Raw genomic sequence first — 14264 nt, forward strand, 5'->3', positions numbered from 1 at the left:
GAACTCGCGTCTCGCCCCCTCCACGTCCCGTCGGCTCAACTCGCCGCCGGACGTACGACCGACCGTCGCGCGCGCGGCGCAACGGAGCGACCGACACTTCGTGACTACGTATTTTCCGTTTCGCCGACGATCACGTCTCTCTCTCGACTCGTCTCGCCGACTCGCCCTACGAAACATCGCGACTACGACACGCGCCATCTTTATATGTTAAACAGTTTGTACTTCTTTTACTCCTTGTGTACAATAAAAGTTATTTCGTCGCACGAGCGACAAACACCGACATCCTGTTGTTATATTGTTTGGTACTCCTGCTGGTTTAGCGACCGAACGCCCTTTTTTCCCTTCCTTCTGTAAGAGACAGATTTCGCGCATTTGACGATACTCACTTCCCAAATGACCATAAAACTATAAAAGATCGATATGAGAATCACGATTAAAGATCGTTAATCATGGTTAGAATGACGCACGCTACATAGATAATACGTCTTTATTATCTATGGCACGCAAGGACAACAAAGATAATATTATCTATTAATGCACGGCACCACGGCAGCTAGTGGAGAAATATGGTCGGCGGCCAATTCACATATTATATTCAAGATTTATTTATTTTTTATTAGATAATTATTAATTACTACATTACGGTCTTTGGGGGCGGGGCGATCGCTCCTTTCGCCCACCCCCTAAATTACGTGCCTGGCCGCAACGCGTGTTGACCCGAAGACCAAGTCGGTTGAACTTGCAGGTTTTGGTACACGCATCAACAAATGAATGTTGAAGATTTATATAAAAAGAAAAGGGAAAACAATATTTTAATAATAAGAGAGAGAAAAAGAGCGAGTTAGGGTAAACATTGGGTTTTATTTTACATCGGCACAACGTGCAATAAAAAGAAGTATTTTAAAATAATATGGGTATGGAAATCACAAAATAAATATAATATAGTTTGGCACATGGCAAGTGCATAAGAAGTTTAATAAAATATGAATAATAGTTTGGCACATGGTATGTGCAAAGAAATGATAATGGATACACATACGAATAATAACGCTACGGCTCCGACGAGTGGTTACCGAGCACATAATGGTCATCATATGACGGTATGACATACCTATAACATATTATTCGTAATAAAGATGTTTCCACGGCTCCGCAGGACGGTTACCGAGCCACACTATTTTGGTCACCAATGAAATATTCTTTTCGCGTTTTATTTTTGTTAGACTACCAAAAAACTATTTTTTTTCGGACTGTAAATTATTACTAAACTAACCTTATTATTATTAAATAATATGTATAAAAAAAAATTTATACGCTAATCATATATAAATTAAGATTTAATTATTTTGCATGTCTAAGTACTTTATTTATTTATGCGGCAGCAGACACAATGATATATTTACACGGATAGAAACACTCAGAAATATAATTGAACAATGATATCGATCGACCAGATATCGACAAGAATAAGATACCTATAATAAAAGGAATAGCTACTAACTAGTATTAGTATATAATATCTTTCATCGTTATCTTTAATATCGATAATATTAAATTTATATTAGCGATTTTCTTTTATTGGTTGATCAACTTGATTAAGCGCTCAGTGTATGTGCTTACTGCAATTTGCAACGTTTTCATATTAGTCTCGAGATTACTTAAATTAACTAGGTACCTACTTTGTAAATTATGGCAAAATGTATTTAAAGTAATAGAGGTAAACGTATGTTAGTGTTTGAAAATTATCAATTTTCGTTTGCAAATACGAAACTAGATGGAACAACGCGCTGGAAATGTGTGATTCGATCATGCAGTGTTAAATTATACACTAATGAAAATGACGAGATTTAAAAAAATTTACATGATAGTAATATTAATCATAATTATAATCCATATATGAAACGAAAATTGTTGATCGAAAAATTATTAATAAAAGTTGTAAACGGAAGGCAACATAAGACATATTTGTTTGTCCAGAAAAAATTATTTTTAAAGAAATTCAACATAATAATTGTTTTGAATTTAATGAAACAGACAAAATGTTTACGGAAAAATGTATACGAACATCGTCGGAAAACGCTCACCGTAAATCCCACAACTATTCAAGAAGTACACGAAGCTTTGGAAAATTTAAACATAAAAACTATGAGCGATGAGTCATTTTTAATATTAAACGATTTGGAAAAACATATATTTGTATTTCATGCCAAAAAATTTGACATTTATAAATGAAGTGGATACCATTTAAATGGATGGAAATTTTAAATATTGGGCACACGTGTCGTATGCTATCTACAAAAAAAAAAATCATATATAAAAATCTACAAATTTAAGTTACTAACCTGCTCAATGAATGATGGTTCACAGTTGTCCTATTTTAAATAGCCTGTTTGTTAACAGTTATTCAAATTTTTTTTTTTACAAAAATGTTTTTTTTATATCATGTAAAAACATTCAAAAACATTTTTTTGATTGACGGATCTCCACCATTCTTCTTGCAATTGTCTTTCAAGAAGATTGGTCACTCCACGAGTTCTGATCCATACTTTACTTTCATGTGTTTCCATAAGTATTCAATAGTCTGTGCTTGAGCACCTGTACGTGGATTTATAAAATTTTTGCTGTGGTTAACTGTTTGGCGAGGAAAACCATGTTCTTTAAGAGTACTGTAAGCTCTCCATTCATCTGAATAAATTGTGGTTTCAGGTTCTATTTCTTGGACAATTATGGGAAGTAATGTTTCACGATCTCTTATATCAACTATAAAATAACGGCGCTCTAAAATATTATCTTGACGCAAGCAGCACATACCAAACACCCAAGGTCCTTGAACGCGATTTCCGTAATTTCAGTTTTGGTTTTCAATTTTTTGATTTTCTTCATCGTTTTCAATCGTAATCTGCCTCTATTGTACTTTCGTTTGCCTTGGAAAAGAGACTCATCAATCTGTACGATGTATCCTTTAACTCCCATTTTTTCTCAACGTTTAAACTGTTCAACCACAACGTCTCGACACAAATTATACCAATCTGAGACAGTGTGATGTCCTCTACCAGTAATTTTTTCTGTTTTTATATTTTTAAATTGATTAGCCCAGCACCAAACAAGTTGTTGTCTACCTTGTATTTGTTAATAACATCTAATCTTGTTACTAACATTGCTTAGCTTAGACTATTATTATTATTATCAATTATATTATCTTTTGTTCAGACCATGTGAGTCGAATGATATATTGATATCCAACATCATGCACGTATAATATATAAAGTTATTAAGTCAGTTATGTTTCATAGTAAAATAGTTGTTAAATAAGTATGTAGTTTTGAATTAATTAAAAGTAAAATATAAAACATGGTGCAGTATTTGGAGTTGTATATGCAATAATCAACGTCCTTGGTGTGAATTGTTTAATTGCTTGGATTCAAATTGATAAAAATAAATAAATGAAAATGGAGTTCAACAGACCGGCGAACCTTAAATTAATTGGTAATATAAATGACAACTTTAAAACATTTAAGCAAGAAGTAGAAGTTTATTTCATGGCTACTGAAACATATCAAAAACCAAAAGAAGTTCATGTGGCACGTCTGCAAAATGAAAATTAATCATTTGACAAATTCTATGCTGACTTACGCGAACTTATCAAGTCATGTGAATTTGGAGAAGCTGAAGAAACTCTGTTGTGCTCACAAATAGTACTTGGTATACATGATAAGGATCTGCAGACAAAATTACTCGGAGAAGATTTGCCGTTGTCCAAAATCATCAAGAACTGTCAAGCGGTTGAACAGGCCGAGATACATCGACGTTTGGTTCAAAAAGAAAGTCCAGCTCTGGATCAAATTGAAGAACGGCAACAGTACAAATCAAAAGGATGGAGTAAAATTAAGCAAAATAATAAGTCACAAAGAAAACAGGAACATATATATAAGAACAAAAATCTGGTAAATTATAAAAATAAAAATTTAGGGGAAAGTCAAAATTATAATAATGTTAAAGTATTTAGTTGTAACAGATGTGGCATATCTCATGGTATAAATGAATAGGGCTGCGTATGGAAAAACTTGTAATAATTGCTTTAAACTTAACCATTTTGCAGTAAAGTGTAGAAAAGGTGCTAATAAAGGACAGTTGCATGAGGTTCAATGTAATAATAGTAATGATGAGGAAGAAGAATTAACGTATTAGTCATTAAATAGCATTGAGTCAGAGAAACAAATAAATTGGACTGATATTGTTGTGATTAATAGTAAAAAGGAATTAAAAATTAAATTAGATACAGGAGCTCAGTTGAATGTAATGCCTCTTAAAGAATTAAAAAAATTAAATAAAAACTTAGAGAAAAGTTCAGTAGTTATTAAATCATTTGGAGGATTTAAAATAGAGTCATTGAGTTAAAGTAAATGTAAAAAACTCTAAGAATGAAATTAATACCTATTTTGAAGTTGTTAATTATAATGATTTACAAATACTAGGGTTAAAGGATTGTATAAAACTAAATTATGAAATTAAAGAAGTAAATGAAATTAATAGTAGTAAAACAGAAAGAGATGTATTCTTACAAAAGTATAATGATATATTTAATGGTTTAGGAAATTTCCAGAAAAAATGTCTATAAAAGTTAAAGATGACGCTAATCCTAAAATCTTCCCACCAAGAAGTGTACCTTATAAATTAGTAAATAAATTAAAAGAAACTCTAGATAAAATGTGTGAATTAAAAATCATAGAAAAATGTAAAGAACCAAGCGGATGGCAGAGTCCTATAATAATAATTGAAAAACCAGACAAAAGTCTAAGAGTTTGTTTAGATCCCAGGGAGCTTAATAAAAATATAGTAATAGGAAATGTACCAAATACCAACACTAGAAGAAATTAAATTAAATTTATCAAGTAAAAAATATTTTACTTTATTGGACCTTCGTGATGGATTTTATCAATGTGAATTAGATCAGAAATCACAGAACTATTGCTGTTTTAGTACACCTTTTGGAGGATATAAGTACTTAAGATTGTCTTTTGGCATATCTTCTGCCCCAGAGAAGTTTCAAAAAATGACTTCTAAATATTTTGGTAACATTAAAAACGTAAATGTATATCGTCTACAGTCCGTGGTGTCGGTCGGTTGTTGTGCGCTTCCGTTATCGGGTTGTCTTATCGTTTGTATACATCTGTTGGCGGTCATTATGGCGTCTGCTTCACCAGTTACCTCGAATGATAATTTAGCAAACTTATTGTTATGATTAATGATTTAAAAACTTCACAAAATAAAATCATATCGTCAATTAATTTATGTCGTGGATCTATTAAATTACAAGATAAAAAGCTAGCTTCATTTGATTCCAAATTTGACGTATTATCCAATCAAATTACTTCGGTAATTACTAATTGAGGAAAATAAGTCGTTAAAATTGAGAATTGAACAACTTGAGTCTAAACTGTCGTCAGTTGATTGCTCTCAATCCAATAATCACTCTATTATTCAAAAAAGTCTGTTCTCTGAATTTATGGACTGTCAATCCAGAGCTCGCAACATTATACTATTTAATGTACCAGATCTTTCAACCAGTGCTGACCAGCAAAATGACTCTAGTCTTGTTGACGAAATATTTAATGTCATCAGCGTGCCTACTAAACCTCTATCTATTCATCGATTGGGAAAGCTCTCAAATAAGCCTCGTCCTATACGTGTCATTATGCCGTCACCATCGGATGTTTTTCAAATTTTAAAAGTCAAACGGCATCTATTTAATGTTGACAAATTTAAAACTGTTCGAGTTTCATCTGATGAAACGTTACAACAGCGTAATCTATATTCTTCTGTTGCCACTGAAATGAAATCACGTAAAGATCCTGGTGAAACCGATCTTTTTATTAAGTTTGTTAATAACTGTCCGACCATTTAAAAAAACGGTCAACGAGCCCAGCAAATGTAAATCAACTATCCATCTACTATCAGAATATTCGAGGTATTAATACTAAACTAGATTTTTTTATTCGTAATATTTCTCTCTGTAAATATGATATTATTATACTTACGGAAACATGGTTATCTACCAATGTTATCGATGCAGAACTTTGACTTTGTCCCCTATACAATATTTTTCGATGTGATCGTTGCAGTACTCGTGATGTTATTACAAGAGGTGGCGGAGTGCTGATTGCAGTTAATAGACGGTTCTCATGCCGTCGTATCTCTATCTGCGATAGCTCAGTTGAACAATTATTTATATTCATTAGTGATAAATGTTCCTCTTTAATTGTTGGAGCTGTTTATATTCCACCTGCTTCTGATATTAATGTTTATGATATACACTTTAATACTATTGATGTTTTGTTAAATGAAAATTGTAGTTCTAAATTGCTAATTTGTGGTGATTATAATCTTCCAAATATTAATTGGCAATCTGTTAATGGTTCGGTTGTCCCTATGGGTGCTCGTGCTGATTCACTTGAATCTAATGTTTAAGCTCATTTGTCTTTTCTAAATTTATTTCAATTTAATTTAATATATAATCGCTCTGGATCGTTGCTCGACATCCAACATCTTTGTCCAACATGTCTAATATCATTGTAGCTAATGAAAATAACACGTTACTACCATTAGATTCTATGTACCACCCAGCCCTGACAATTGAATTGCCTATTTTATCATTTAAGTACTTAGACTATGATGAGCAATTAATGTATGATTTTATCAACTGTGATTATGATTGTATTAGATTTAATTTTGCTTCGTTAGACTGGAATGGCATATTTAATGGTCTAGATATCAATGACGCAGTAAATACATCTTATGAAAACGTTTTTAAAATAATTAATACCTTTTATTAAATTAAAACTTTATATTTCCAAAAGCATCCTCATTGGTTCAGCCGTTTATTAAAGAAATACATTTTTGATAAAAAAAATTGCTCATAAAATATATAAACAGTCGCCTAGCTACTTCACATAATTATAATATTTTTTCTATTTTACGTGCACGCTGTAAAGCTAAAAATAAAGTAGATTACAATATGTATATCCAAAAAACTCAAAACTACATTACTAAAAATCCTAATTTTTTTTGGCAATATGTAAATAGCAATCGTTCAACTCAATTTCTTCCGAACTCTATGTATTACAATAGTAACACTATTTCTGGTGGTGATGATATTACAAACAGTTTCGCACATTATTTTTCCCATGTTTTAAATATACCATCAGACTAGAAAACTATTTCGGATTCTTACGATAATGCATGTACGCTGACTCTCACCGATGTTTATAATGCGCTCAATGACATAACTTATAAAACTTGTCCTGGTCCTGACAAAATATCCAATATATTTTTTATGCAGTGTAAATTTGTTTTGTCAACACCCTTACTAATATTATTCAATCGTTCTCTTTCCAGATAAATGGAAAATATCGTACGTCTCCCCTGTTTTTAAAAGCGGAAATATAAACCATATAATTAATTATCGACCTGTCTCTATAATATCTATAATTCCAAAAAATATTTGAAGGTATTGTTTATAGGAAAATTAGTCCCCTTTTTAAAAATTGTATAATTGAAGAGCAGCATGGCTTTATGCCTAGTAGATCCACTACATTAAATCTTTTGGTTTTGCAACAATTTATTTTAAATGCATTTAAATTAAAGTGTCAGGTGGACGTAATATTCAAAGACTTCTCAAAAGCTTTTGATATAGTTGATCATACTAATTAGTATACTCACCAAAAAATTGTTCTAATCAGGTCTCCGTGATCCTTTCTTTTCTTGACTTGTATCTTTTTTATCAGGTCGGAAGCAATACACGAAACCTGTATGTAAGGACCAATGTATATTAGGTAAGCAATGTAGGTCGATCGTTATAAAAATTAATTTTACCATTATCGGTCGATCGCGTAATAAATAATCGGTTTATGCGGATTGCTATATTGTATTCTTAGAATTTACCATTATCGGTTAATCATAATACATAGTCAGAATTATTGTCAGTTATAGCTCGACCGTCAATTAGTCGTAAATGGGCAAGTGTGCAACGCGTATATGTTCCGTATATTTTCGTTAATAAGTTGCAAATTTATTTAGAATTTACAACAAATAAAATGAATGCAAATAAAAAGTGTAAAACTTATCATTTTAATCAGGAATGGGAGTTAGAGTTTTTTTTTGTTGACATTAAAGGCAAGTGCGTGTGTTTAATATGCCGAGATACTCTTTCTATTATTATTATTATGAAGAAACAATAAATATTCATATATTTATATAATTTTATATATTATATTATATTTATTATATTTTTATAATTTAATAATTAATATTTTATTACTACGGTGTACTTGATCGTTCTCGAATCACGACCTTGAGAACCCTCCGACGATCAGGAGGAGGATAATAGCGCAATTTTAATATTTATATCTGGTAGCTTATTATCCAGCTCTTATAAGAGTAGAGAACAATACAGATCCTTTAGTGTAACTCAATAAATCAACCAAACACCATTTTTATTTCTAATATCCTCATATCTTCTACTAGTAATATATATCTATTGGCAGGAGCCTTAGTTATATAATAGTTGTATTAACTTAAATATTTTAGTTATATTATTATTTATTTTTAGAATTTTATTCATATTATATTAACTTCTTTTCTTTTATTTTTGCGTTATTACAGTAATTTAATCAATTAATTTATTGTATACAACAATCCTAATCTATGTAAATATTTTTTGTTCCACGTTTAAATTGTAACTGGGCTCGCCCGTTTAATTCTAATAAATAAATAAATATTTTGATGATATATTAGTAGCAGGTTCAACAATAGAAGAGCATAATTTAGCGTTGAATGAGGTAATAAAAACTTCAAAAAAATTTAATATTAAGTTTAATTTTGCGAAGTTGCAATATAAAGTGCCTGAGGTAAAGTTTTTAGGATTTTTGTTTAGTAGTGAAGGAGTTCAACCTGATGAAGAAAGAATAAGATCAATTAGGGAATTAAATGAACCATGTAACAAAAAAGATTTACAGTAATTTCTAGGAATTATCAATTACCTGCGGGGATTTATTCCTTACCTATCTGAAATAGTAACCCCTTTTAGAGAACTATTTAAAAAAGATATTGTGTGGTATTGGACTGTAGAGCATAAGCTAGTTTTTGAAAAAATAAAGGAAATACTCTGTAATTATCCAGTTTTAAATAGCTTTAATTTAACAGAAACGTTTGAAATACAAACAGATGCGTCTGAGAGAGCTATAGGATTCTGTATTTTCCAAAATAATAAACCAATAAATTACGCATCAAGGTGTTTGAGTGATACTGAAATTAATTTTGCACAAATTGAAAAGGAAATATTAGCTAAAGTTTTTGCCTGCACAAAATATATATGGCCATTGGCCTAGAGTCAAATTATTAATATACAATGTGAATGTTGAGTTTTTACCTGGTAAACTCATGTACGTAGCAGAAAGATTATACAATTTTTTCAAACCTCATCACCCGAATATTTCATGCGTTTATCTCCGATTATCGCATTTTTGATTTTGAAACATACATTATGATATGTTTCTCAATTCAAATCAGATACATTTTATCACTCCTCCTACTGGAATTCGCAGCTTTAATTTCCGTTTGTGCATAAATGCGCAGCTCATAGGCATGCTCACGGGGTGGATGACACTGTCCGTAACGGCAACCGGTACAAAGTACAGGTGCCGCAGCGACCTGTCTACGCTCTTGTCAACCGCCACTAGTGATGGTAAGAAATAGCAGTAGCAGTGTAAATAGCACTGCTATTTTACATTAGCAATAGTAGCCTGCTCATCAAAAATTATAAAAGCAGTGACTGCTATTTTGTTTTGTTGATATTTTTCCCTATTGCCTACCCTGATGATGCTCTATACGGGCTGGGTACAGTTATCCCAATCGTGATAAGGAAAATGTTTTGTTACCAACCTTGAATATTGAAAAAAATTCAGCATGGGAATTTTATTGGGCTCAAGGTGAGATACTGTACGCCCTAACCTACGTAGTCCGCCGTTAAAAAATATATTATATCCAATGTAAGTTTATAAATAGCGAATATATAGCAAATATAGGTACTTCTTAATAAATACATATTTATAATAACATCAGAATATTATCTTGATAGGGGTCAGTGAATTATAGGATTATATCCATCGAGATAGATAAACAATACAATATAAATAGTATTGTTTGTCTATTTCGATGGGTATATCACTACAACCGTGCTCATTGAAGACCAAAATAACCAAATATATTTTCGAAGTTGCGATAACGAGTTATTTGAGAGGTTTTATATTTTAACACGTCTTCTACAGTTTACACCCGTTTGCACTGAAGTTAATGAAGTCTGATACTACAGTCTACACTTCTACAGTTATACTACACGTCTACACAGTGATACATATACAACATATACACAGTATATGGAAACTTTTTATAATGCACGGTCGATACAAACCAGGTAATTTATTTATAATATTACAATATATAAAGTATTAGATAATTGTTTTGATCTTGGGTAAAATGTTACAAACTACAATAAACTTAGGTTAAGCATGGTTTTTTTTCACATATTATTGATTTAAATTTGGTTACTATTTGAATATTTTATTATCCAAGTATATAATATCATATCATATATTATATACTTACTGTTATTATAATTAACAAATAATAATTTAAAATCTTTGTTTTTCTTCTTAAGATGTACAGTTAAAACATAATATAATAGCAGGTATATTGTAAAATGTAAATCACACTTTTATACTCATTACTCAATACACATTACACATATTATCATTGTAAAATCAATACATTCATCGCTCTGCTTAGAATCTAAAATTGTTAATCAATCAATAGGAAATAATTATTCAAGCAATACGTAGGTATAAATAAAATATAACACACAATTACAAATAATCATATATAAAAAAGTTTGGGATTGTCACATCTTGTCACTAAATGTTAAGTCTAAGTATATTATTAATAAAGTCTATATCATCAAACATCTGTGCCACAAACAAACTGTCATTTAAGCAGGCGATTTATAATTAAATGTTGTCATCCTGTAAATATGTTAAAAGAAAAAATAACTACAAATTATTTTATACCTTTAATTGTTAAATATTATTAAAATTCATAGTTAAATTTCTTACAGGAAATCGACCAATCTGTCCTTGAACATATCCATCATTATGATGTCCTACCCTCCTGAGGAACATTATTATATCCCCATCAACATTCAAAGTTTGTACATGTTGACGAATAATTTGAGTTTTTATAAACCTTTCTTGCCTCGAAGTAGTATCTCTAATCTGTAAATTTTATATAATATATAAATATTATTTTCTTGTTTATGAATCATTCTTCTTTATATTAAAATATTAAATTAATTAATTAAACTATATTCTATGATTTGTCTAGGAATGTTATTACTTATTAGTTATTACTTATTAACTATAAAAACAAATAAAAAATAATATTTATAATAATTACTAGGGAATATTACATTATATATTTATTAAATACAAAATTTAAAATAAAGTACCGTATAATTTTGTCGTGCTTGATGTAGTTCTACAAAACATTGATTTTCAATCAATATCAATTTCTCTATAATAAGCAAAATATACCAATGATTAAACATAAATGATAAATATTGATTATGTAGAGGAAGAATTTACACACCTTCGTAATATAATGAAACCTATATAATATTAAAATTATAGAAAAATAGTATTAAAAAGAAAAACTCACGTATAAAATCCCATATATTAGGGTGTTTTGACATTTGTGTCAACAAAGTCGAGTGAAAAGATTCCAAATAATTATTGGTCCTATATTCACACCCAAAAACACTTAAAATCCTTGGTCCAACTTGAGTCAACCAGTATCTTTCCACATATCCAATGAGAAAAGTTCTCAATTGTTCCTCAATCTCAGGAAACTGTTGAACATAATTAATGACAGCCCTGAAACCATCATTAATATCATGTTGAGGACAATCTGGATGGCCTCTGTACGCAGGTAAATGTGGTAGAGCTAATACCTAAAATTGTGAAATAAAATACAAGAAAACTATTATAATGCTTTACTACTATAATGCTTATACAACCATTCTCAAAACTCTGGCTGCAATAGGGCTACTTTGAAAAAGATGATACACACTGTTCAATTTCCGCTTACTGTATCTTATGACTGCCTGTGAAATGAAATTCATCATATACATTTAAAGATGGTGTTGAAAATGACATTTAATGTTTTTACTCTTTTTACTTATATATGCTTACCTGACAAAAATGAAACCAACATCCCATCAATTTACTTTCAGGAATTACAATTTGAACAGAATTCATTAATGGCATCTCAAAATCTGTTATGATGCTTAGTTGTTCATAATGTAATGGCAGCAAATTACGGACAACATTCAAAAGTGCTTGGTAGCTTTCTTGATTCATCAAAATGAGGAATGCATATACCATTGGGAATGACTGCAAAGAGGTATACATTTACTTGATAAACTATGATTAGAGTGAATATTTATATTATGCGCTAAAAAAGTATCAGAATATGACGTTCAAGAAAAAAAAAACGCTTTTTAAAATTTTCTCTTCAATTTACAATACATTTTGAATTTTAATACAATATTATTATTATTATAATTATCAATATTTATAATAAATTCTACTTACTACACTTTTATACACTATTTGAAATGTGACAAAAGCTCCATTTTTAAGTTCTAATGGACTTTTAGGAACCGTTTTGAATGTACCATCACAGCTACAACAACTGTGCCTAATTCTGCTCGATACCTCTCTATTGTTTCCATATTGGCAAATACAACACCTACCTGGTTTCCATCAACTATCAAAGGCCAATCATTTCGGAAAAATCTACATTTTTAAAATATATTAAAAATATACTTCATCATGTAAGTGATTGATTTGTTATGACTACTATGATTAATTTGTTTCTTTTATTATTAAATTATTAATATATATTATTATTTTTACCTCGTTGGAGGTGTTTGAATTGTTTGGCTGTGGCTGTGGCTGTGTCATGGATGGGATCATTTAATATTTGTATTAAATGATCTAGTGAGGTGGGAGTAGGAGGTCGCCTACAACGTCGCTGTCTTTTAACTCTATGTCCTGTTTGAAGACATGTGTAGTTTTCTGCTGCTTCAGGGTGACTACAATTTCAATTTTTAAGAACAATGAAATGTATTATTGTTTTATGGTTATACTTACTTGACAATTTCCTGGTTGTTCACTAGTCTAACAGAAGAGGATAAATTTCCAGGTGAAAGGACTCTTTTAGAGACTGCTTCTCTAAAAAATGCTAATGGCTTATTAATTATTTCAGGCCTATGGTTATGCAATCGTTTTAATGACAGGTAACCTGGATTGTTTAAGTCAACACTAGCTGTGGCTGGGCAAAATGGCCAATCGTTATGGTTTTTTCTGTGGCAAACTAAATATCTTTATGGACATAAAAAGTAAAGGTTAGGTTAGGGTATAAGTTATAATTAATGTTAATTTTTCTAATCGTAATTTCCATCAGGTATATGAACTTACAAACGGTTTCGTACAGAACTTTTTTTATAGTACTTAAAATTTAAGTTATCCACATAGACTTGAGACCCAACTTGAACTCCTGGAATTATGGCGTAAGTCTCCGGATTTTGCTCTACTGGAACTATGTCATTTAATATAATGTAAACAGGTAAAAAAATAATTTAACAGAAAACCAATTTCTTTTTAGACAAGACAACAGATGCTCTGAATTAATTCACCTTCATTTTCTCTGTCAGAAAATACATCATCGTCATCAGACTCGCCACATCTTTGTGTCTCTACTTCATCAACAATATCTGGATATATAACTAAATTAGGTGGTAAATAATTGAATTATTGTATAATACATATATTATATATGTCTGTATTGTGTTTGAATAACTGAATAAATAAGTTATTAAATATAAAAATATACCTGGTAAACAATAATCGTGATCTAATAAATGTGAAGGTCTGTCCACTTGTTGATTATTCATTTTTTTATATAGTTTTAGAATAATTGAACACTTCAACAGTTGGGTTAGGATAAAAAAAGTTTTGTCAAATAAAGTCACTTGTCAATATATTTAAAAAAAAAAAATGAAATAACCCAAAAATGTTGCACGCACTCCATATAAATAACAACAATAGACAAACTAAAAATAGAACAAACTGTTATCAATATGCTGACTTGGT

The 14264-nt window shown here is 30.4% G+C and overlaps 1 long non-coding RNA gene and 2 pseudogenes across 1 annotated transcript; 1 reads left to right on the forward strand and 2 right to left on the reverse strand.

Moving 5' to 3' along the window:
- Window positions 1-2418: 2418 nt before the first annotated feature.
- On the reverse strand, window positions 2419-3246 carry LOC149062268 (uncharacterized; annotated as a pseudogene).
- A 7814-nt stretch (window positions 3247-11060) lies between these two features.
- Window positions 11061-12856, reverse strand: LOC149062269 (uncharacterized; annotated as a pseudogene).
- Window positions 12857-13395: 539 nt separating this feature from the next.
- Window positions 13396-14002, forward strand: LOC149062270 (uncharacterized). The gene is made up of 3 exons (XR_016189493.1): window positions 13396-13510; window positions 13576-13681; window positions 13777-14002. It is a non-coding gene; the product is annotated as an uncharacterized LOC149062270 (long non-coding RNA).
- Window positions 14003-14264: the final 262 nt, after the last annotated feature.

Source organism: Diuraphis noxia, unplaced genomic scaffold, assembly GCF_037042655.1.
Source record: "Diuraphis noxia isolate RWA-SAM2 unplaced genomic scaffold, SU_Dnox_SAM2 contig0001, whole genome shotgun sequence".
Lineage (NCBI taxonomy): Eukaryota > Metazoa > Arthropoda > Insecta > Hemiptera > Aphididae > Diuraphis > Diuraphis noxia.